This window comes from Sceloporus occidentalis, unplaced genomic scaffold (assembly GCF_023333645.1).
Source record: "Sceloporus occidentalis isolate IW3139 unplaced genomic scaffold, rSceOcc1.0.p SCAF_95, whole genome shotgun sequence".
Classification (NCBI taxonomy): domain Eukaryota; kingdom Metazoa; phylum Chordata; class Lepidosauria; order Squamata; family Phrynosomatidae; genus Sceloporus; species Sceloporus occidentalis.
Window position 1 is genome coordinate 2,087,970 of NW_028317075.1, and position 22,272 is coordinate 2,110,241.

The following is a 22,272-nucleotide window of genomic DNA, read 5'->3' on the forward strand; positions in this document are numbered from 1 at the left end:
TGCGAGCACCAGCATTTCCATAGGCTTAAGTGTTCTGAATGGTAGGAATAGTGGAATTTACCTCATCCATATAAATAACTACCATATCAATAGATCACTGTTGTCTTCCAATACCACCTTCACTTCATAGTAATAGAACTGTTCCTGTCACATGTATTCATATTCTTAAAATTTTACAGTTCATCTGCCAAGTCAATTTCGCATAGAAACCAGGTTAATGCATTGTGGATAACAATGGGTTGTTTGTTTTATTCATGTACTTCATAAGTTACAGAAGCAATTGTTCTGTTCTCGGTAAAATATTGTTTAAGTAACAGGTGCTTAGCAGAAAGTCACGAGAAAATAAAGTTTTGTCTTTCTCTGTGTCTCTTGTAACCTGACTATTTGAACAGTGCCTGACATCGGTATCCTGGTTCCTGACTTCCACATGTCTCCAAGTACTAGCCTAGAGCACATTTAACAGCAGCTGTTCTGACCACCCTCTGTGCTTTCCCAGATTTAATGCTGTCAAAAACGGATTCATGTAGGTTTGATTGTGGAACAATTTTATTGCAATACGGATGCTTAGTCAAGGTCTTGCAGCTCTGAAAACAGAGGGACAAAGACTGCCACTCAAGCTGTGCATTAAAAATAGCATTCAATTAATTAGCTTCGCTAAGCCTTGGGTTAGTGGATCATTAAGAAGACCTAAACCCAAGATATCCTTAACTCCCTTTGAAACAACTCGTATACAGACACTGATAATGTAGCTAATGTAGTATATATATGTGTATAACCAAAACAAAAATGTTTGTTAAATCATAGTGCACTGACCTAAAAACATTTTTTTTTCTTAAATGTGACAGCAAAGAGTATCGCGAAAATGAAGTAGTTTTCTCTACTAATTTTTTTTAACTTTAAAAAAAATGTTACATATTATCCATGATATCATAAAATGTACTTTATCAGCTGTTACTCCAAATGTTATAGATATAAACCTGTGATTATATATATATATATATATATATATATATTAATGCATCCGTTTTATTATAACTGTTACAATTTAAATATTCTTAATAGAATCAATGTATTTAAGGTCCCTTTCATGTATCTGTATTTCATGTTTGTTTACTTCTATAATAAGAAAGACTTGTGTAACTAAGTGAGTAACTATGTAGTTGCTCTAGTTTTCCTGCACTATTTAAACACCTCTAAGGTTGTTGGACACATCAGGGTGAGTTCCTTCTATCCTCTCTCTACCTATTTGTCTGTGAAAAATCTATGAAACATAAGGTGAAGACAAAGACATGCAGAAAGTGAGGGACACAAACAGGGACAGTGAAAACAATAAAATAAAACAGAAGATGAGGGTGGGGAGAAAAAAGGCAGCAAATAAAAGACGGTCAAAAATGACATGGTGGAAAAAAAAGAGAATCAGAGGAAAAGAGAGGCGATAGATCAAACACAAAAATAAAAGAGCCCTCAATGTTTAAACAGGGGCCCCATTGGGTAAGAGACAATTTATGGGGTCCCAGTTTCAACCTCATAATTCAGTTTTGTCATCAGTGGCAGCTGCATTCCCTATTCAGAAAATGCCTTCTCTCCATAAACTGCAGATTGCCTTACAACCAACAAAACAACTTTGAATCTATTCACCAAATTAACGCAGATGATTTATTTTAATGCGGTCTATACTACAAATAAATGTTGATTTTTTTTAGTAAGGCAAAAGTCAGAATGAGCTTATAATACAATATGTTCCTTGGGATCTTGTTGTGAGCAGGGTTAAAAAAGCTGATTTTTTTCCCTGCCAAATATCTGCTACTTGGGTAATGTGCAAACATAGTACAGAACTTAGACTGCTGCCAGAATCTGCAAGCCAAGACAAAGGAGTTTGGAATTAATTCCAGGGTTCCATTGTATGACTTTTATTTTCATTAAAGTGTGACAGTTTCGCATTGTCTCAGTTCCCTAGAAATGCAAAATTATATGGAAATATTAGGTTCGCCAACATAAAAGAGTAACAGAAAAAATATATATATATTTGTTTGTAAAATAAGGGGAAATATATAAAATAATAAATAGATTATAACTAATGTATGGTATACAGATTTTGTTCTTTCTTAGACCAAAGTGAATAAAATAAACTTTTCTGCAATGTGGCAGTTTTATGTTTATGAAAAATAGAACACAACACACTGCGCCAAACCAGTGACCAAAGAGAAGCAGCAATGATACAACAGTGCTAAATAGGTAATAATTCAAGTAAGTAGTCATAAGGAGTGGGATCCCTATTACTACTTACCTGAATTTAAGATGCTGATGTATATTGTAATATATATTGTAAAAAATGTTATATATTTGATTTATATCTTTGCCTCTATATATATCTGTCTATACTTTAGTCCACGCTCTTATTATCCGAGGTGGATGGCGAGTGGTTTTCTCAGAATACTGTGAGTGGGCATTTTATAGACCATTTACATATATATAGATGTTTTTCTATTATATATATATATATATACTACACTATAATGTTTTTTATATATGCTTTTTGTTTTTAAGCCACCTGCTTCTCCGTTTTACTGGAATTGTATGATACGCACTTTCCATTCTTCCACATTTTGAATTTTATATCATAAATAATGTGAGGCTGCATTTGACCTCAGCTTAGAACAAGCAGGAAAAGGTGTTTGATAAACATTTCATTTTCTGAACAAGAGGCATGTCTGTGCTAAACGATTGTAGGCTAAAACATTATTAAAACTTCAAATTAAAATATATTAGGTATAGACTTTGCTTTTGGACGTAGTACAGCAGATCATCTGGCTCTTTTTCAGGCAAGCGGAAAAATATTGATTATACCCATACAGTGGTACAGTTTTGCAATAATACATTTTTGAAAGTGTGTTAAGATCAATCTATATAACAAATAATTAGATAAAGGACTCGCTTTTCAAGCCAGCCCAAACTATTTGTTCGTTCCCTGGTACAAGCAGTAATGTTCTACAAACTTGATAACATATATATAATCACATTTTTATTCCCAGCTTTACTGACACAATCTCTATTTAGTTTGCAACCATGTATCACTCAATACATAATTTGAACTTTATTTTGCCTGCAGAGGAGTTAGACAAAGAAATATGGAAGGTGAAAAGGAAGGGTCATAACTGATCATGAGTGGTATGCAAATAGAAATGTATTACCTAAGGATAACTGGTGGGTTTTTACAAACAGGCATAAGCAATGATGAACTCCATAATGATAACTCCCCCTGAAGCAATAAAACCATATTCAACAAAATTCAGTCAAGTTTAAAAAAAAAGAATAATAAAAAAAAGTTATCCTGCGGCATGCTGGATCACTATGAAGGACAGTTCCCTGTGCAGGGGACTGCTCCTCACCAGTGCTCGTTAACTGTCCTTCATTCTCCCCATCATCGGAAGTCTTAAGTGATGATGTGATCACAAGAGACTTCCTTAATGTTGGACTATGCATCTAAAAGGGTATCAAAAGAAAGCTCTATCTGTCCTTGAAAAAAACAATATATAATTTGTGTGGGTGCATGAAATGAAGGAGAATCATGGTTAAATTGCCGAAAAGCCTGGGTTTTTGGACATAAAACATCCTTCGTAAAGAAAGGGTTAAAATAACTTTTTATGCATACAGTCTCTAGACAATTGGACAGAACAATGTATAGTAGGAAGTTACCCCCTACAAAGTGCACCTTGTATAGTAAAACATTTGGCAATGAAAGGGTTAAATCATCTGAGGTCCCAAGGGCTTATATTACATCCTTTTTCTAGGTTGGCTAAATACATGGTATCATCCCTGACTAAAGATTCCAAACAATATAATAGCAAACCTCACAGATTTCAAAGAAAAATAGATTAAAAACATCTTATTTTCGAAGTACACCCCAGAGGGAAAGAATAGGACGGAGGGGCCCCATGAATGAAGTGCAGGACAAGGTACCTCCCTAGAGTGCTTGGAATAATAGGTTAAGGTATGACTAGGCAAAATTTAGGCAAGGAAAGAGTTAATACCCCATAGCCGGAGCAAGGCCAGACATGGGAGGGGGTAACTTAGCCTCCCCTATGTTCTGCATCAGCCGGGTGCTCAGGTTTGAGGCTGGTAAGGGGCAGGAATTAACCATCTATAGGTATGGTTACTTGTGGTGCACAGAGGTGTAAGTGCAGGACACTCCAGGGGCATTCTCCCCTGTGAATCGTATGGTCGTGTGGCTGCTGTCCTAGGGGACGCCGGCAGTTCCAGCAGGGATATAGGTGGATACGCCCCTACCAGCCAGTAACTTACTTGGTTATAATTGTTATTGTTTTTTGGTTTGACGGTAAAAAGAATGGTATTAAAGCTGTTTATATACTATGTCAAAATGAGTCTGGCAAATAAATGGTTAAGGTTAACAATTAAACATTAATAAAGTTCGTTCAGTGTCGCGGTGCTGTGGCAATATGTGTTCCACATATTTATCTATAGCTGACGTTTAATAAAAGTTTTAAATAAAGAAGTGTCTCTTGTGTTATTTAGGGTGGGGGGGCCAAAATTGGATGCTACTTCAATCGGGGGGGGGGGGGGCAAAATATACAAACTGTAACCAAAGAAAAGAAGGATGGGCAGAGATAAAGGGTAAATTAGAATTATAGAAAGAGATTTTATAGAGAGAAGATTTAAGAAAAAAACACTTGGAATGTGTAATGAAAAAAGAAAAATTATGGAAAAAAAAAAGTCATTTGTACATTATGACCTTTCATTGTGTTCTTAAATGTTGTACAATCACATGGTAACAAACAGAGAAACAGACAGATCTAAAAAGACAAATGTAGAGAAGTACATCTGGCGAGACTCCTTGATTTCTAGAGTAGAACACAAGTTACGATTAGGCGGTGGTGAAATAGGCAGGCTTGTAAGTTTAAGCTGCTAAGAACTACTCAGTTTTTCAATAAACACATGCTAATTGGAGTTTAATCTATAATCACTCTGTTAATTAAAAATAACATAATTAATTCTTAGACTTGAATAAAATATACATACACATAAAAAATTATTGCTTTGACCATAAAAATTCACTGCTTAGTTGCACATTTTCTTAAGAAGTCCCAATCCTGCTCCATTAAGAATCACACACTTTATTATTATTATTATCTTTTATTTATATAGCTTATGATCTAACTATAAATCCCATCACTGCAGTAACACTGTTTCTAATAACGAACATTAATTAATGTGCTGTATCTTTTTTTTTTTCATTACACACAATTTATTCCCCTGGAAGACTTTATGTATGAAAAATCTCACCCATATGAGAGAATTTTAAGGACCCTTGAATTAGCATTCCTTAAAAAGCTGGATGTTTCCTACACGTTTGTCTCATGGAATTGTTAGTCAGTAATGCTTCTACTATCATAAAGAACTATAGATTGTACAATAAAAAATATAATTAGACCCACTGATTCCTAGACATACTACTAAACCACTAATTAACTCGTGCATTGTTAGTTAATATGAAGATTCCCAGGAGTCCCGTGTAAAATCAATAACATGTCTACAGCACACAGTTATTACAAGCTAAAGTATCCGAACTGAATATTTTTTTTCTAAATTAATCTTTTTCCCTTCCTTTAACTTAAACAAACACTGAAAATGGATTACTAAGCATTGAATAACTGTAATGATTGATGTCAGGTAAATATAATTTTATAATTTATAACTTTCTTATTAACGTTTTAGCTATGTTCAATAAGACAGATAATATCAATAGTATCAACAATAATATCAGAAGCCTTCAATAGTAAAGAAGAACAAAATATGCAACAATATGTGTTTTAACTTAGTGAGGAACTTAAAGGAACAAAAGATGCAATCCCTTATCTGCTCTTATTTGATGATTTTGGAAACAGCTTCTGATTGGCCCCATGTCAACTTCCTCCAAAATACAGTCATTACAAAATATCTTCAGTGCAAAAAATAGAACAGAGTCCCAAAAGTTATTGTAGGGCCCCACAGAGGCCTGATCTCAACATCATTGTAGTCTCTCTATTTTTTGCACTGAAGATATTTCGTAATGACTGTATTTTGTATTTTCCCTGATAGTATTGCATTATGGATATGCGTCTGCCTGTACTTCTCAGCACTGAGGAGACCATTAATTCTGACCAAATCCCCAACTCCATTTGCAGAAATGCAGCCCCCAAATTGCAAGGAACCTCCACCATGCACTTTTGCCTGCAAACATTTATTCTCTAGGCATTCAGCGGACAAACTTTTTTTGCTACAGCCAAACGTTTCAAATTGTTACTTATGAGTCCAGAGCACCTGCAACCATTTTTCTGCACCCAAGTTTCTACGTTGGAGGTATGGCTTTCTGGTCACAGGTCTTCCATGAAGACCACTTCTCACCAGACTTCTCTGGACAGTATACCAGGTAAACCAGTGTCCCATTGTTTACTGCCAATGCACAAGTAGGCATGAAGCGTCTTTCATCTGCTGCACTAAGTTTCCTCAATATTGCCCATATATTTATGCTTCTTCAAGAACTTGGATGGAATACCTGGAAACCCTGTCTGCCTTGAAATGTCTTCCTGGGAGAGACCTTGCTAATGGAGAATAATTACCTTGTGCATTGATGTTGTACCTTTACTATGGCTTATGTCTTTTGACATTAACTTATGTTCAGTTGCAGGCCTCCTACACAGCTGTTTCTGTTTCAGTTAATGATTGTGTTTCAACCTACATATGAAATTGATGATCATTAGCACCTGTTATAATTGTCATATGCTTAATTATATGCCTACAAAAATCCCTGACTTTGTACAAAGTTGATGCTGTTCTAAAGGCAAAGGGTGGTCACACCAAATATTGATGCTTATGACCCTGTCGCTAGTTCACAGATTTTCCTTCCTTGGACCATTTTTGATAGGTACTGACCACTGCAGACCGGGAACATCCCACAAGAGCGGCAGTTTTGAAGTTGCTCTGAGTCTAGCCATCACAATATGGCCCTTGACAAAGTCTCTCAGATCCTTATGCTTGCCCATTTTTCTTGCTTCTAACAAATGAACTTTGAGTATTCAAAACTATGAGTATTCACTTCACCTGTTATTGTTATGGCTGATCGGTGAATATATATATATATATTTTTATATATATATATATCAAAAAAGTTTAAAAACTTTACTGATGTACTTGATAACGCAGAACAAATGACTCCTCTAATATAACTTTATTAATAATACTATTAACAGCCTGTTATAACAAACTTCTTCCAATGGCCTCAAAGTTAACCAGCTAACCTGCCATATAGGATCTTGTGGCCTCATGGTGCCATTTAGTCAGACAATTTAAAACTTATCATTCAGTGTGTAAGGGTAAGTTTAGCAAAATAATACATCTGTAAAACATTTTTTGCCCAGATGGATTACATCTTAAGTCCTGAAATCTTAACTAACCATCTTTTTCTATGTTGGCTCTATAATAGCAAGATCTGGAAAAAAAAATCAGGAAAAAAACAAACATCAGTTCTGAAGAATACTTTAATGTACCAAATAACAGAACAAAATAAAGACATAACAAATTTGCCATACAAATGTCTGCCAATTCAGAAATTGTTTTCCTCTTGATTTGTGCTCAACATCAGTTTTCCGAAGCCTGCACTATAATTTTCACACTTTGCAGCTGTAAAATTGTAAAAACTATGTATATTTCCATGTTGTTGCTTTGTTATTAGAGCTGTTTGGCATGCCACCTTAGTTACAGAGCCTAAATGCTACTTCTACTGCTTCCGAAAGGTATTCCTGACCATGAAATCTGAAAATTGGATCATTTTCTGGTCCGTGTTCTCCCATTGTTACTAGATGAGATTAGATTTAGCTATGCTTGAATAACAAAACCTCATTTGGGTTTCTACAAAAGGACACAACTGTGACCTCCGGAAAAAACCCACGTTGTCCAGTGTACGATTAACATTATACTGTAAAGTGCATCTCCCGTCCAGTGAGCAATTAACATTATACAGTGAAGTTTACCTTCTTGTCATTTAACCCTTTCCTGATCCAGTTTCTCATCACTCTGCAATAGATCGAAGTACTGGAAACTTAAGAAAAAGAAACTGGATAATTGATACAAAGTATGTCCTTTACCATGTGGATATCAACTTATAAACAATGAAATATACCTTAATATGCTAAGTATAACTGACACTTCATTCCCCCATTTTTTTACATTTTTATAAATGCCCCGTAAGTACCAAATTTTTTTACTGTTAAATATAAAAAATCTTCCTAATTTTTATTTTTAGCACGGTTATAAATGTTTATGGAATGCTAAATTGTCACAAAGGTAGGCACTGATAGACTGAAAAAAGCTTCCTAAAAGTTTTAATGCGATTTCAACTTTAGAGGGAAACAAATTGGTCCACGGCTTTTTTAAACTTTTTTGGTCCACTTTTCAGGAAAATCACAAGGTGAAGAGTGAATTAAGGTAGTCTGTAGAATTAAGGTGAAAGTCAGTGATATATTTATGTTGGGTGCTGCCTAAGCCTTACCCAGGGTTGTGCCTCCAGAATCTATCTCTGCGGCCACTGTTCTTCCTAATGAGTACAAGGATGTAATGCACATCACGGTGCTCCACCTCTGAAGGACATGCAGCATCATAAAGCATGCTATGAAGGCTGTGCCGGATACACACAATTTACTATACTGGAAATGGGCTGGTTGGGGCCTAGATCAAAAGTCTCCCCTGTAACTGGCCCTTTGAGCAGCTGTACACCAGGGAAACTGAAGTGCAATCTACCCCTGGCTTCTGCCCCAGACTGGCTGCCCAAGGTCAGTATATGCCCTGGACAAATACCTACATTACCCACTTTCTATAGCTGCCCTACCTTCAACAGGAACTTACAGTCTTTCAGGAATTCCCCAAAAGACAACATAATGTCTTCTGCAGTGAATATATTTTCATATCTCCCGCATGGGATTAAGCTGGGTGCTGTGGGAAAGTGCAAATGCAACATGAAAATTTAACGTGCAGCTATCCTATGCATTATAGTACATATGTTGGCTGGAGTATCCCATTAATAAATATGACTCAAACTAAATCATCATTATTTACACCCTCAAATTCTTTGTACTATTATGCAGTATATAATGTAAGTTACAATCCAACTGTTTTCCAGTGCCTGCCCTAGAACTTATTTCATAGAATGTATCAATTTATCATACATGAGTTTAAAAAAGATGCCCAAGTCTTACTTAATGAATTAGAACCCATTCATGCTGGGTTTGATAAATAGCTACAGATATCATGTAACGGAAGATAGACAGTAACAATTAGTGCCAGAGGGGTGACCAGTGCGCTGTAGAACTCCTCTCGTATGCATCAGGTTTAACATGCTAACACAAAAATGAGCAAACAGCAAATGATTGATGTAAGTGTATATGCCTGCTAATAAAAAGAAGGAGGCATGGCTCCGTAATGTAACAGAAATGTTCTGTCATTCAAAATGCCAACACCAACCAGTGACTGACATTCACATCTGGCCGGCGATACTGCAGCTGGACAAGTGATTATGACATTTTGTGGTTGTAAAGTATATTTTGTTTGGTATGTGTTTTATGACCTGTATAATCTGTAAAAACCAATGTCAAGTGGAGGTTAAGGAAAAAAATGTAAAATTTAGAACACCGTTGACCCATATGACATGAGTATTCATGAGATTTTTTTTTTCCTGAAACCTAACAGCAATAGTACCATCAGGTTAATATTATTTAAGGTTTACAACTAGATAACAAAAGGTTATCTCAATGTAAAAAATTTTAATTCAAACCCATGAAAAAAGCATTGCTTTTGTTTCTGCATTTTAGATCTTTTAACATATATCTCATATATATATCTGAGTGTATGCACATTCAGCAATAAGAAAAAATAATTTCCCAGAAAGGGGGGTTGATAAGTTGAATTAGTCTATGGAAAGCCTTGTTGTATATGGTATTTACATTTCTTCCGGTATATAAAACATTAGACACAACTGCTTTTGGTGACTCTTTTTGTTCGCTAGCCTTGCTAGCCATTTAGCCTGCTATTGTTACATATCAGTCTTCAAAGATCTGTTGATGTTTTGTTATATGTTGAAAATGGAATTAGTATATGATGTCATATTCCAGAACTCCCATTGGAGACAACAATCACTATTGGGGAGGTCATTGCCCACAAGTAGCCTGATCTCCCAGCTGTTGGCTGTCCCTTGAAATTAGGACAGTCAGCAGCATATGCAAGTACAGTTTTGGAAGCATGCACACTGACAGTATTATATTTAACTTAGCTAGATCCCAGAATATTGCATCCCTGCGGGAAAATATACATTTATTTTGCACATTTTGAGCTACAAAATCTTCCAAGATGCAGCTTCAACAATCCATCCACATTACAGATCTATGTGAAATTTAAATTCCTTATTTCTGCTACATCAGGGATATTGTGTTGTGCAACTGATCGAAATAAACAATTTGCAAGTATAATGAATCAATGCTGCTGCCTAGTAAATTGGTTTTGAGCGCAAGCATGTTGTACTCCTGTTTTTAACTTTGTAAGCCTATTTATCTGGTAGTAGCCAACCAACAATTATTATGATTACCTTTTATTTATTAAGCGCCAACAAATTATGCAGGGCTGTACCGTCTGAATGAGATGGTTCACACATATATGACAAATATACATCAACACGTAGAGATGCAACAAGAATTGAGAACTTGCCATCTAGCCTTATTGTATTTTTGAGGGCCCCAAGTTAATATGGATAACTGTAACGATATGAGAGGTGACAAGGAGTAGCAGCTTTTTGTAGCAGTAGCCAATGCTCCGAAAGTGTTTTGCCTCAAAAAAGGTATCAAATGTAAGACCTTTTTGAGTTGAGCTCACTATAAAGGGGTGATTATGTGATCCATATTAAGCCTACGCTCCTTCTTGTCATTGATATTCAGTTGGTCTGGATTTGAGCGCAGGTAATTAGTTTTTTCTTGTTCAATACAGCTCAGTTTCATGTCATTGCTGCTTTCCTGTGAAAAACAGCTGGAGTCGTCACCCTCCTCTACCAGCTTGACACTGCCAGTTAAATTATTTTAATTCTTAGCATGGCTTGGGGCTTCCACATCATGACCCCATCATCTGGCAAAAATGCTACATTCACCAGCCCTGTATAAGTAGTTGAAGTGGGTTTCCTAAAAAGTAGGGTTTACTTGGGACAATTATTTTGATCTGTTTTGCATTTAGTTTCTCCAGGCAATATATTCCATCCTCTTTAATGTGGCTGATTTGTTTTTCTATCTTCAGAAGGTAGCATGAGTAGAAGACACTAGAGTCAAAAGAGGACATTTTAATCAAATAGTTAGATTGTGATGTTTTGTATGATTTATCATTTAAGTATAATTCAACAGTTTAAATATGGGTTAGGTTTTATCATGTGGAGGTGACACTTTTTTTGTACACAGAGAATGGACTATTTTATGAAACAACAAAATAATGGGCAAAATACCATTAGGTATGCAAGAGTTATTTCCAATTGCCTGTTATTTTTGCAGGTTGTCTATGTTGTTGGTAAAATAAAATTTAAAAAAATCAAATAAATAATGCACGGAAATTAGAAAGATATTTAGAGTGAGCTTTCTGAATGCAGGATATTAATATATTTAATCCTTAGAAGCATCAGAAAACCTTTTTATCATTAAATCTACATCACGCCTCTGCTACAATCTAAGATTTTCAATGTGTGCATAAAACTTGCGCAAAAACTTTTTCCCCCAATAAAACAAAAAAAACATATACATAAAAAACGGTGTTTGTCTCAAAGATTACAACTGAAAATAACATACATCTGAGCTCTTAACCCCTTAGTGACAAAGCCCGTACATGTACGGGGTCAAAATGCATTGTTTTCAATGGGTTTTTGGGACCGCCTATTGTCCTTAAGGGGTTAATTGCCAAATGTCTCTGAGCAGCTAAAACTCACAGAGATTCGGAACAATTGTATACTGGTCTAGTGTGTAAAACCTTTTTTGTAACCCTAACAGACACAGCGACATTCACGCTGACATTCATATAGTTGCTGTGATAATCACAAATTCCACAATGCACTCATGTCAAGTTGGTTTAAGGCTTAAAGTGCTTCTTTTTTATTCCACTGGTCTTTTGTTAAGGTACGAAGGTGCATTTTTAAAGGTCAAGATCTCTGCCAGAGGAAACAGTTGAAGCTCTAATGTCTTTTTTTTTTTTTACATGTTGACAAGCACTGTTCATTTGATCAAATTTTGTCTGGAACCATATCAAATTATTTCTTAGGTGACTCCAAGGAGAATGTTGATTTCATTATAGCTGATCTTTAAAGGGTTAAACATTATTAGGACTAATAAAGACACTTCAAGGGTCTTGATGTAAAAAAGATGGCACCTGACTTGTAAAATCCACTCTTCATTACTATGGAGACCAATTTTTGAAACACTGTAATTTAACTTCCAGATTTTCATTTCAAATATGATACATATTTGAAGAAGTAGTCTAGGCTAAGTAATTTTTCAAATCTGCACTAAAGATATTAATAACAAGCATAAATTGATTTTGCAATGAATAACTGTGGCATAGTCATACTTGGTAACCTCACAGGTAATGTAAATGGACCTGCAGCCATTTTAGGATCTGTGGCCATAAGGTGCAGACTGGATTCCATTTTCTGTTATTGCATGTTTGCCATTTTTCCAAGATAAGTTATTGAAGGCATTGATTTTACATCTCTGGATGGTGCCTAAAACGTACATTTTAAACATCTTTTATTTCTGTGCATGGTGCTATCAACCTTCCTGGTGCCTGCCTCCAGGATCTAGAGGTGGGGACACTATCTATTTATTCACTAAACACTTCCCTCATTAAGGCAGGGGATAAGGGGAGAGGCCGTAATGGGCTCATATCTTATCCTACCCTTTTAACACTCCCTGGATGGGCTGCGTGCCTCACAACCCTCCTGAATTTTTACTGCTAAACTTATTAAATCATTTAGAACATATTTTATACAAATCCCTTTTAAATCTTGTTTTTGCAAAATATGTTCTATTTACAAATTATAATGAGGCACCAACAAATTAAATAAACATTAATTTAATCAACATAGTACTCCAAAAACAGAACACTTGAAACAATCATAAGTGTCTTTTGAGCTTGTTTCTTTTTTTTTTTTTTTTTACAAAAAAGTAACATTTCTATACATTTTACTTTAGTCACGGATAGCCAAGATGTAGCACACTCCAACAGTTGTTGACATCACATGATTCATTGCCAGCCTCTTGCTGACCTAGGGTGAGCAAAAGTTGGACAGCTGCCTGTTGGCTACTCCCATGATAGATAGGTTTACTAAAATAAATTCTACAGAGTAAAAACATTTATGTTAATCCACACAGCATGTTCATCAGTTTGACAAACATAATTTATGGGTTTATTTCTATGTTTCTGATTTCAGTATATATAGAAGGTTCACATTATAAAGCAACCCATACTGATTTAGGTATCTTATAACATTTTTTTCAATGCACAGAAAAATAATAAAAGCCACTGGAAAAACACAGCCCTATTAGGATAGAAAAAATATATCTTTTTTGGGGGGATGTGAACATCTACAAAATGTAGTATTACTCTTCCATACAGCAAAAACAGTCCTGCCTTGTATTAAGCTCACATTAGAATGTAATTTGGCATTGTACAAATCCATATATGACCCTACATTTTGGCTGTTCCTCTACAGGATGGCCAGACAGCTCTGGCATTTTAAAGCCAGAAGCCAAATGCCGGAGGTTATATTTTTTACTCATGCAGTGCACAGGCGCACAATGAAGGACACAATCTGCCCCTGGAGCTGCAGTAGCGGTAAGTGGTATGTGGCGGTATTGGCTCACCAGGTTTTTACCCAGTGAGCCAGATGGCTCGTCCAGGTCTGATACTCTCTCTCTATATATATATATCACATATATCAAATATGAAAGGGTTTGTGATAAGTATTGTCAAAAGTAAGTATACAATACTGATCGGGTCATGTTTAGTCTCTATAGCAACATTCCTAGAACCTTCCATTGTTCGCAATACCTGTAAAGTAAAATAAATAACAGATAAATGAAAATGAACAATAAATAAATACAAATAAATCGCCATGATCTGATCAGTACTGTATATCTAGTTTTGGCCCACCCTGTATAACAGACATCTACACTCCTCCATGTCCACCCTGATGCTCTATAATTTGTCTCTTACAGGACAACCTGTCTAACTTAAACAATATAGTTTGGAAAGTGAGGAAACGACTGGACATTAAAGGACAGTAAGTGATCTCATATGTTCTGTCTCTGTGATTGGTTCCATATCCTTTCTCCTTCTCTTTGATTCCTTTGCTAAAATCCTCATTTAACTATTTATCTTCAATAATGTTGTCCTGTATTAATAAAACTCTGTGTATTGACCCAATAGACAAGTCTATTGCAAAGAGCATTTTTTTCCACCTCAGCTGCCTGGAGGCTCAGGATTTTCCAATGCACTGGAAAGCAATGCTCACCCAGGTTAGGAAAATGGAAAAATGGTGGCCCAACCAGTACCCACAGATGGTTATTCACAAATAAAGGCCCTCAGCGAACATCAAATAGCTCCTTCTTATTGTGTGTGTGTTTTTATTAGGGGGGATTTTTACTTCCATTTCATACTCGTGTCCCTTATGAGACATTTCAAGATCAATGCCACATTAGAACCCCAGGGGCCCCACGGCACAAACAGATTTTGTATGTCTTTCTTTCGCACATTGCTTTCACTGGGAATGTCATTTATTTCACATTTGTGTATTAAAAGTGTATTAAGGGCGTGCAGTTGGAATAGCACCGTTAAACAATTTTAGAAGGACGCTTTCTTTAGGTACACAAAGTAACTAAGAAAATGTTTCAGTTAAACAGACCCACAGATATTACTTTCGGCTCAGTAATGAATATTTTAAGGAAATATAAAATGCTACTTATACTGTATATTCTCAAAGTTAAACCTGTAATTGTCTGTCTATAATATCCACAATTTTAAGAGATGTTAATGCAATACATGTATACCATTTGCATTTTGAGGGATTTTTGCTACTTGTGGGATCTGGAATGGAAACAACAGTATAATTGACTTATGTTGAAAGCATTTCAATTTAATGACAGGTTTAAAATCTATGATGAATAGAGAATGATTACTTCAAAACGATTAATATGCAAAAGAAATTTGCACATATTGTAGGATATACTATTACAGAACAGAAATCATCAACAGAATGAGACCATCTGCCTTTTGAAAGGTAAACTTTTATTACAGTTGTAATGGCAGTACATATATATATTTAGTCATATTTATAACTAAATTTATATTATATATATATATATATATAGTTTTTACATCAGGAAAAATAGGCAGACTAGATGGACCAAAGGCAATAATTTTCCAATTCTTTACAAGGCGAGCTAGAGTAGGCTTGGGCTTGCGTGTCAAAAGTGAATAACCTATAGACCAATCTATAGAACGTTAACTTGGAAACTCAACAACATACAGGGTCATTTGTAAAAACGAATATTCCCTTGGTTTCCTTAGAATTGTTCTTTATACATATGAACCCAAAGAATATGTTGCAACCAAATTACACCTGTTGGCAGAAGTATATCTACAAGAATCCACAAAAAGCATACATCTGCACAGAACAATGGAGGATGGGTAAAAAGAGTAGTACACAACTTTTAACACATTTTTCAGAATTCTTAACTTATATCAATGTCAGATACCTTTAGAATTTCACACAATGTGTTCCCCAATATGCACTACTAGACTTTTATCTCACTGCAAAAAAATGGCTTCTGACGTTTATCTAGGATATTCAGCATTATTATCAATTGAGAATCTTATTCCTGCCAATATTTGTCAAACACAGTAAATGACTAATAATTATAAGGTACATGTAAACTATTCTTTGATTTTGGTTAAGGATTTTGGTTAACTACTAATATTCTTGATATCAAATAGGCAATTGAACAACACCAGTAGTCTTCCTAATATAAAATAAACGCAACACTGAACCGTCTAGTTTATACCCTTTTGTAAAAGGAGGATTGGGATGTATGCATATGTACAGTACATGCACTTTATAGGAGACCTGGCAGTTTCAGCATATTGTAGACTCAATTTAATCATCCCTCGAAGCTACAGAACACTAATTATGAACCAATTTTCTAACTGCTGACAATTCCCATTCTAGATGTGGAGACCCTATAAAGTTGAATAACAGCAAGACATATTTGACCTTGAAACTGATCGCTTCAGGGTTAGAACCCAATATTGAGTACTATTAACATGGATTGTGGACATGCATTAATCATCATAGCAAGATAACCTTCAATAAGCGATTATAATGATTTGGTATTGTTTTAATAACTACAAAATGTTCTGCATATTTAAAGTGAAAGACTACCTTGACATTAATAATAAATTGGTCTAGATGTAATGTCTATGTCTCTTGTGGACTTCACTTTCCTTGGTAAATAGTAATAAAGATTACATTACAATTGTTTATGGATTACGAGGTAGCTTGTCAAGCTGAGCCCATGGTCTCTGTTGGCTTATGCCACTCTACTGGTCTGCCTACCCCTTCTAGTTCTAGTGGGTCTAAACCATACATATTTGGTGTTTTAAGCTTTCGTGCCAAGCATCTGCCCGTATCCCTTATGGTTACAGCCATAATTCCACTATAAAATATATCTACATCAACACTATAATCTACCTCGCTCAAGGAAAACAGCTTGTTTTAACATTTACATTTACACAACAGCAAGTCAAACAAAGCTTCATAATTTCAATATTCAGTTTTTTTTATTTAAAAAAAAATAATTGAATGTCTTCTGTTAGAGGACAGTTACATAATTACTCTGCAATTACATAATTGTTTTCAAATTTTACTGAATAGGTAATTATACTCAACACAATATATTCTGTTGTTTTTCAGATCTCATGGTACAATTTTATAGCTATTGCCTGATTACTTACCTATATGCTGTACTGTTTTACTTTACTATACAAGACATAATGGACCGTGTAGTGCATAATTTGCAGCAACAGCATTCATGCTTATATGGGTAATTGTGAATATTACATAAACATCTTCTATTGTTTTTCTCCCAAGTTTTTAACAATCAAAGGACAACAGGAACACAGAAAAACAAAATAGCACTTGATTGTTTAATGTAAACGCACAAAAAAAAATATTTTGGAATATATATATATATATATAAAAAAACTGCCCATTTAAAAATTGCTTTATTTATTGCCTTTGTTATATGTAACAACACCTTTAATGGAAATATATTGGCATGCCATCATCGAGAGGACAATGAATTTGAAAGCTTATCAAGGTATCATACAGGATAATGTCGGGATGGCCAGCTGAAACTTAAGCGGTTCGGTAAGGAAGAATGGTCTAAAATTCCTCCTGAACATTGTGCAGGTCTGATAGGTATATATATAATGGGTACAGAAATATATAACACAGAGGAAGCAAAAACCCCTATCATGGCTGTCTGACTATTATGAACCAAAGTGTAAAATTGAATTATTCTGTTAGACAAGATAATTCATAAAGTGTTTTATACCAATTAAAAGATGAAAAATGAAAAGTTATATACCCCCAAATATGTGTAAGTGTGTAAAAATCCATTGAATGAAATATCAGCGTAATTATCTGTGAGATAATTAGAAACGTAAACAGTGAATCTGAACCAGCCATGCTTTCCGTAGATTTTTTCCCACTCAATCTTTAGACTGGTCTTTGAGGGAAATCCCACAAGGCAGAACAACACTACTCCAATTTAACTCACAGCAGTGGAGCTGGGTGTCCATAACCCTGAAGTGGCTAGAAACATCTGCCAGTTAGTAATGCCAAGTCCTGTCAGCACTGTGAACATAGGAATCTCAGTACTGGAGATGAAAGATACATTCAACAGGAGGCAGTCACTGTGACAAAACTCTAATTATTAGGCATGAGGAGCTACTCCAGAGATATTTGTTTTCCTTTTTCAGACTTAAAAACCGAAACCCAGACTTCATCAGTTGACAAACACTTCACTGATAGCTTCAGTGTGAATCGGAATGAAGCACACTGAGTCAGACTGTTATCATAAAATTCCCCTGAAGAGAACAGTAATATCTAATGGCCCTGACTGTTCCAACAACTTGACATCTGAACCATGTACTCTGTATTATTTTACACTGAAACAAACACACCAAAAACAAACAATTCTCTTAATTTTGATCACTTAGTGGCATTTGTAAAGCAGATCTTCCCTTCACCAGCTTACCATTCAAATGCAGCCTTTTTTAGAATAAAACTATATACAAAATATCAATGTAAATAAATTACTTTTGAAAATTGTCTAGTTGTGCTTCTTTAATACATTTTAAAAAAATATAAGGATTTGTTTTATTCTCACTCCTATCTACAGTCCCGTTTTGGTTAATTAATTAGCTAGCACTTTAGACATATCCTCACCATACAGGTGATCTTTCCAGATTTGGTTCCTCAGTTGGCTCTGCCAACTTCTCATCTGTGTTTTGCCTCACCCCCTTGTACTGCTAGACCCATCTCTTGAACTCAGGAGAGGACAATTCCCAGTCATACTGGAATATAAAAAGACTCTGTAGCTGATCTCCATGGACAACTGCTAAGGCCGGTGGAACCTCATAAGTTCGGGCTAATGCCCACAAATGATTACACCATAGGTGCTTACTGGTGTTATACATAAGAACCTGAGCAATCAGCAGGATTCCTTCAGCAGGAATAATCTATATAAATAACCCTTTAATAGGTATTTTGGAACGGGTTCACCATTAATGCACAAAACTACTGCCATTGATTCTTTGTATATACTTTTAAAAATGGCTGCTCAGTGATACTGTTTGTTGACTATGCATAGGTAATTGCATTTATTTAGCTTTTTTTGCTTACCTTTCTGTGCGTTGTTATATCTTCCCTCTGCAGCGTACTTTCAAACCTGATTTCACAGTTGTAGCAATGTAAACACAATAATGTGTATGCATATGATTCGATTATATCAATTCAATAACAGAGCTGTGCACAAAATTGCATTGCAAGAAAAACAGAAAATAATGCCCACACTGGAAGTAACAGCATGCAATAATACACAGCTAGGCTAAAAGTATTGTTAAGGTATATTAAAATAAAATGAATCTAATGTTATTGTGTGTTTATGCATTTTTGTGAGATAAAATATTGCATAATTATGTTTTGCTAATAAATTTGACATTTTACTACACAAAACAAGTCTAGGCTAAAATAAGAAAGCACACCCTCTTTGAATTATATGGTTTTACATATCAGGATAAAATAACAATCATCTGTTCCTTAGCAGGCCTAAAAATTAGGTAAATACAACACATGACATTTTACACAGTGTCATGATTTATTCAACATTAAGCCTAACGTTAAACCTAATGATTCAATGGCTTGTAGACCCACCTTTAGGAACAATAACATGAAGTAATCGTTTTCTGTATGACTTTAACAGTCTCTCACATCGTTGTGGAGTAATTCTGGCCCACTCTACTTTACAACTTTGCTTCAGTTCATTGAAGTTTGCAGGCATGTATTTATGCAAAGCTCTCTTAAGGTCGCATCACAACGTTTCGATTTGGTTTTTGTGCTGTGCATTATGGCCAAACATCTCCACGTTGGTCTTGTCTGTCCAAAGGACACTGCTCCAGATGTCTCGTGGTTTGTTCAGATGCAACACTGCAAATCTAACCCTTCCAAACAACGTATACTTGTTCAGTATTATTGCAATTGTTCTGTCATGAACTTTAACATTTAACTGAAGCCTGGAGAGTCTGAGTTGTAAATGAGTCTGAGATGGGTTTTTTTGCAATTTCTCTGAGCATTGCAAGGCCTTGGGATGATTTTGCTGGGATTTCCACTCCTGGGAGATTTGGAAATTACTTTATAACCCTTCCCAGATTGTTGGGCAGCAACAATTGATTCTCTAAGACCATTGCTGATGTCTTTCCTCCTTGGCATTGTGTTAACACACACCTGAATGCTCCAGACCAGCAAACTACTAAAACTTTGGGTGGTCACTTGCTGATGGTCAATTAATCAGACATTTGATTTGCAGCATCTGCCTGCCACTTAGCATCTCATTTCCTATGGAAGCAGTAAGGATGTACTTCGTTTTTCACATATAGCTTCTCCATTTTGGTGTTATTTTTGTCAAATAAATCATGACACGGTGTAATAAGTCATGTTTCTTCTGAGGTTGCATTTACCTCAGTTTTAATCCTGGTACGGAACGGATAATTGTTATTATGTCCAGATATGTAAAACCATATAATTCAAAGAAGGTATACACGACTGTATATGTATTGAAATCCTTCTGTTTGTGTATACACCGGTAGGAGCTATCTTAACGTAATGTTTACATGATTCCTTGAGGTTAAGGTAGCCCTTGCACGGGTAGAATGAGGAGAAGGGAGAGATCAGGCTACCCAGTGGACCACTGCCCCATGATCCAGCTGAAAAGGTCAGAGATCTTCCTTATAACCGATCCATACACACTATGGAACACAGTGCCTAACCCACACAGCCTTCGTGAACATATTCTGTACCTCACATCCTTAACTTATGACACAACCTGGAATTCAGCACAGTGGATGACTGCTACACAGATCAATGGTGGGGTGTGGTTGGGTTGCAGCCCCAGGTAATTGCTCAGGCTGGATACTTTACTGGCAGCCACCCCATCCACAGGGAAGATTTTTTTATATGAAAGGGTGCCAATAATTTTACTGCATATATACCTAATTGTTTGTTTAGACATAATCATATTTTCACATTAATACCGTTTAGTAAATGCTAGCAATTTGCCTTAGAAGCTGGTTACTTGACATTGCATATGCTTACTAAGTTTGGAATCAATTAGTAACCTTACATCTTTTTTAACCGATGACTTCTTTAATCTGACTCCACTGTAGCTCATAATTAGGATGTATGTTTTCTACCCTAAATACCGATTACTATGTCATATAGGTTTTAAAGAAATATTCCTCACTACAGACAAAATAGAATTCTGCAATTCATACCATTTTTTTCTGGGGTTTTCTTTTTTCTTCTTCAGCTCTCTAAAGCTACTGTATGCTTAGAGATGGAAGTATTTAATTTCAGGGTACGCTCATTTGGTACATCTGTCAATCCCTTCTCTAACGTTCTGTCATCAGTCTTGTAATAGGTTTGATAATTATAGTGCATGCTCATGGACAGGTTCAGCAAGTATGTTAAGTGCTGACAGCCAGTACTTTAAACACTACTAGTTAATCCCAGATATGAACATTAAGTATCTGGTGACTATATGGGCTACTTGATTCTCATCAGCTGTCAAATCCTGTAGCCCCATATAAGGAAAGGCAATTAGCTCAACCTATAGCTATACCTATTTACCATAGGTTAATCAGCATCATGTACTAGCTATGCTTTAAGATATAGTACATTTGTTAAACAAATGCTAAAATGTGACTTATTACTTATGAAAATGTAAAACGTCTCTTTGTAGACCAAAACTCCACTAGATCAATATGGGCTCTATTTAAACACCCTATTACTTCACAACAAACGAGAAAAGCAGATTTAGTACTTTTCTCCTTTCATTGTGTTGTTCAAGGCATTTTGGTTAGTGGAAATACAAAATAAAAAAATAATAACTTAAAAACCAAAATATACAATAACGGAAATCACTGGATTTATTAACCTGGGAGTTTGCTGGAGAGTTGAACATTCCATCTCCCTGATTTCACTGTAATTAACAAGCTCATTTTGCAAAAAAGTGCTGAACTGGCCCAGTACAATTTCTTGAAAGTCATCTCAACAATTTTACTATGTGTAATACAGGACCAGCTCAGTACCATCAAACCTTTGGTTTAATGAATACACTCTTATGAATTATAAAGGGCCACCCTGTGAGTTTCCCCTGAAAGATGAGTTTAGTTGACCAAGCTTAATGCAAAAGGATTTCAAAGCATTCAGCTTTCAAACTTCTGCAATTATCTATGTTAGCAAACATACCCTAGAACCAATGCAATAGACCAGGACAATCTCACTTTACATCAACAGAAAACCATAGTAATATAGTCAATGGTTATAACCTTTAATGATATTCTGTGTTGTTTAAGGAAATATGT

General features: G+C 35.5%; 1 protein-coding gene across 3 annotated transcripts in view; it reads right to left on the minus strand.

Annotated features, from left to right (window-relative positions):
- LOC149284317 (ephrin type-A receptor 5) overlaps positions 1–22,272 on the minus strand; it is a 127,138-nt gene that overhangs the window by 72,692 nt on the left and 32,174 nt on the right. The gene's annotated exons all lie outside the window — the stretch shown is intronic.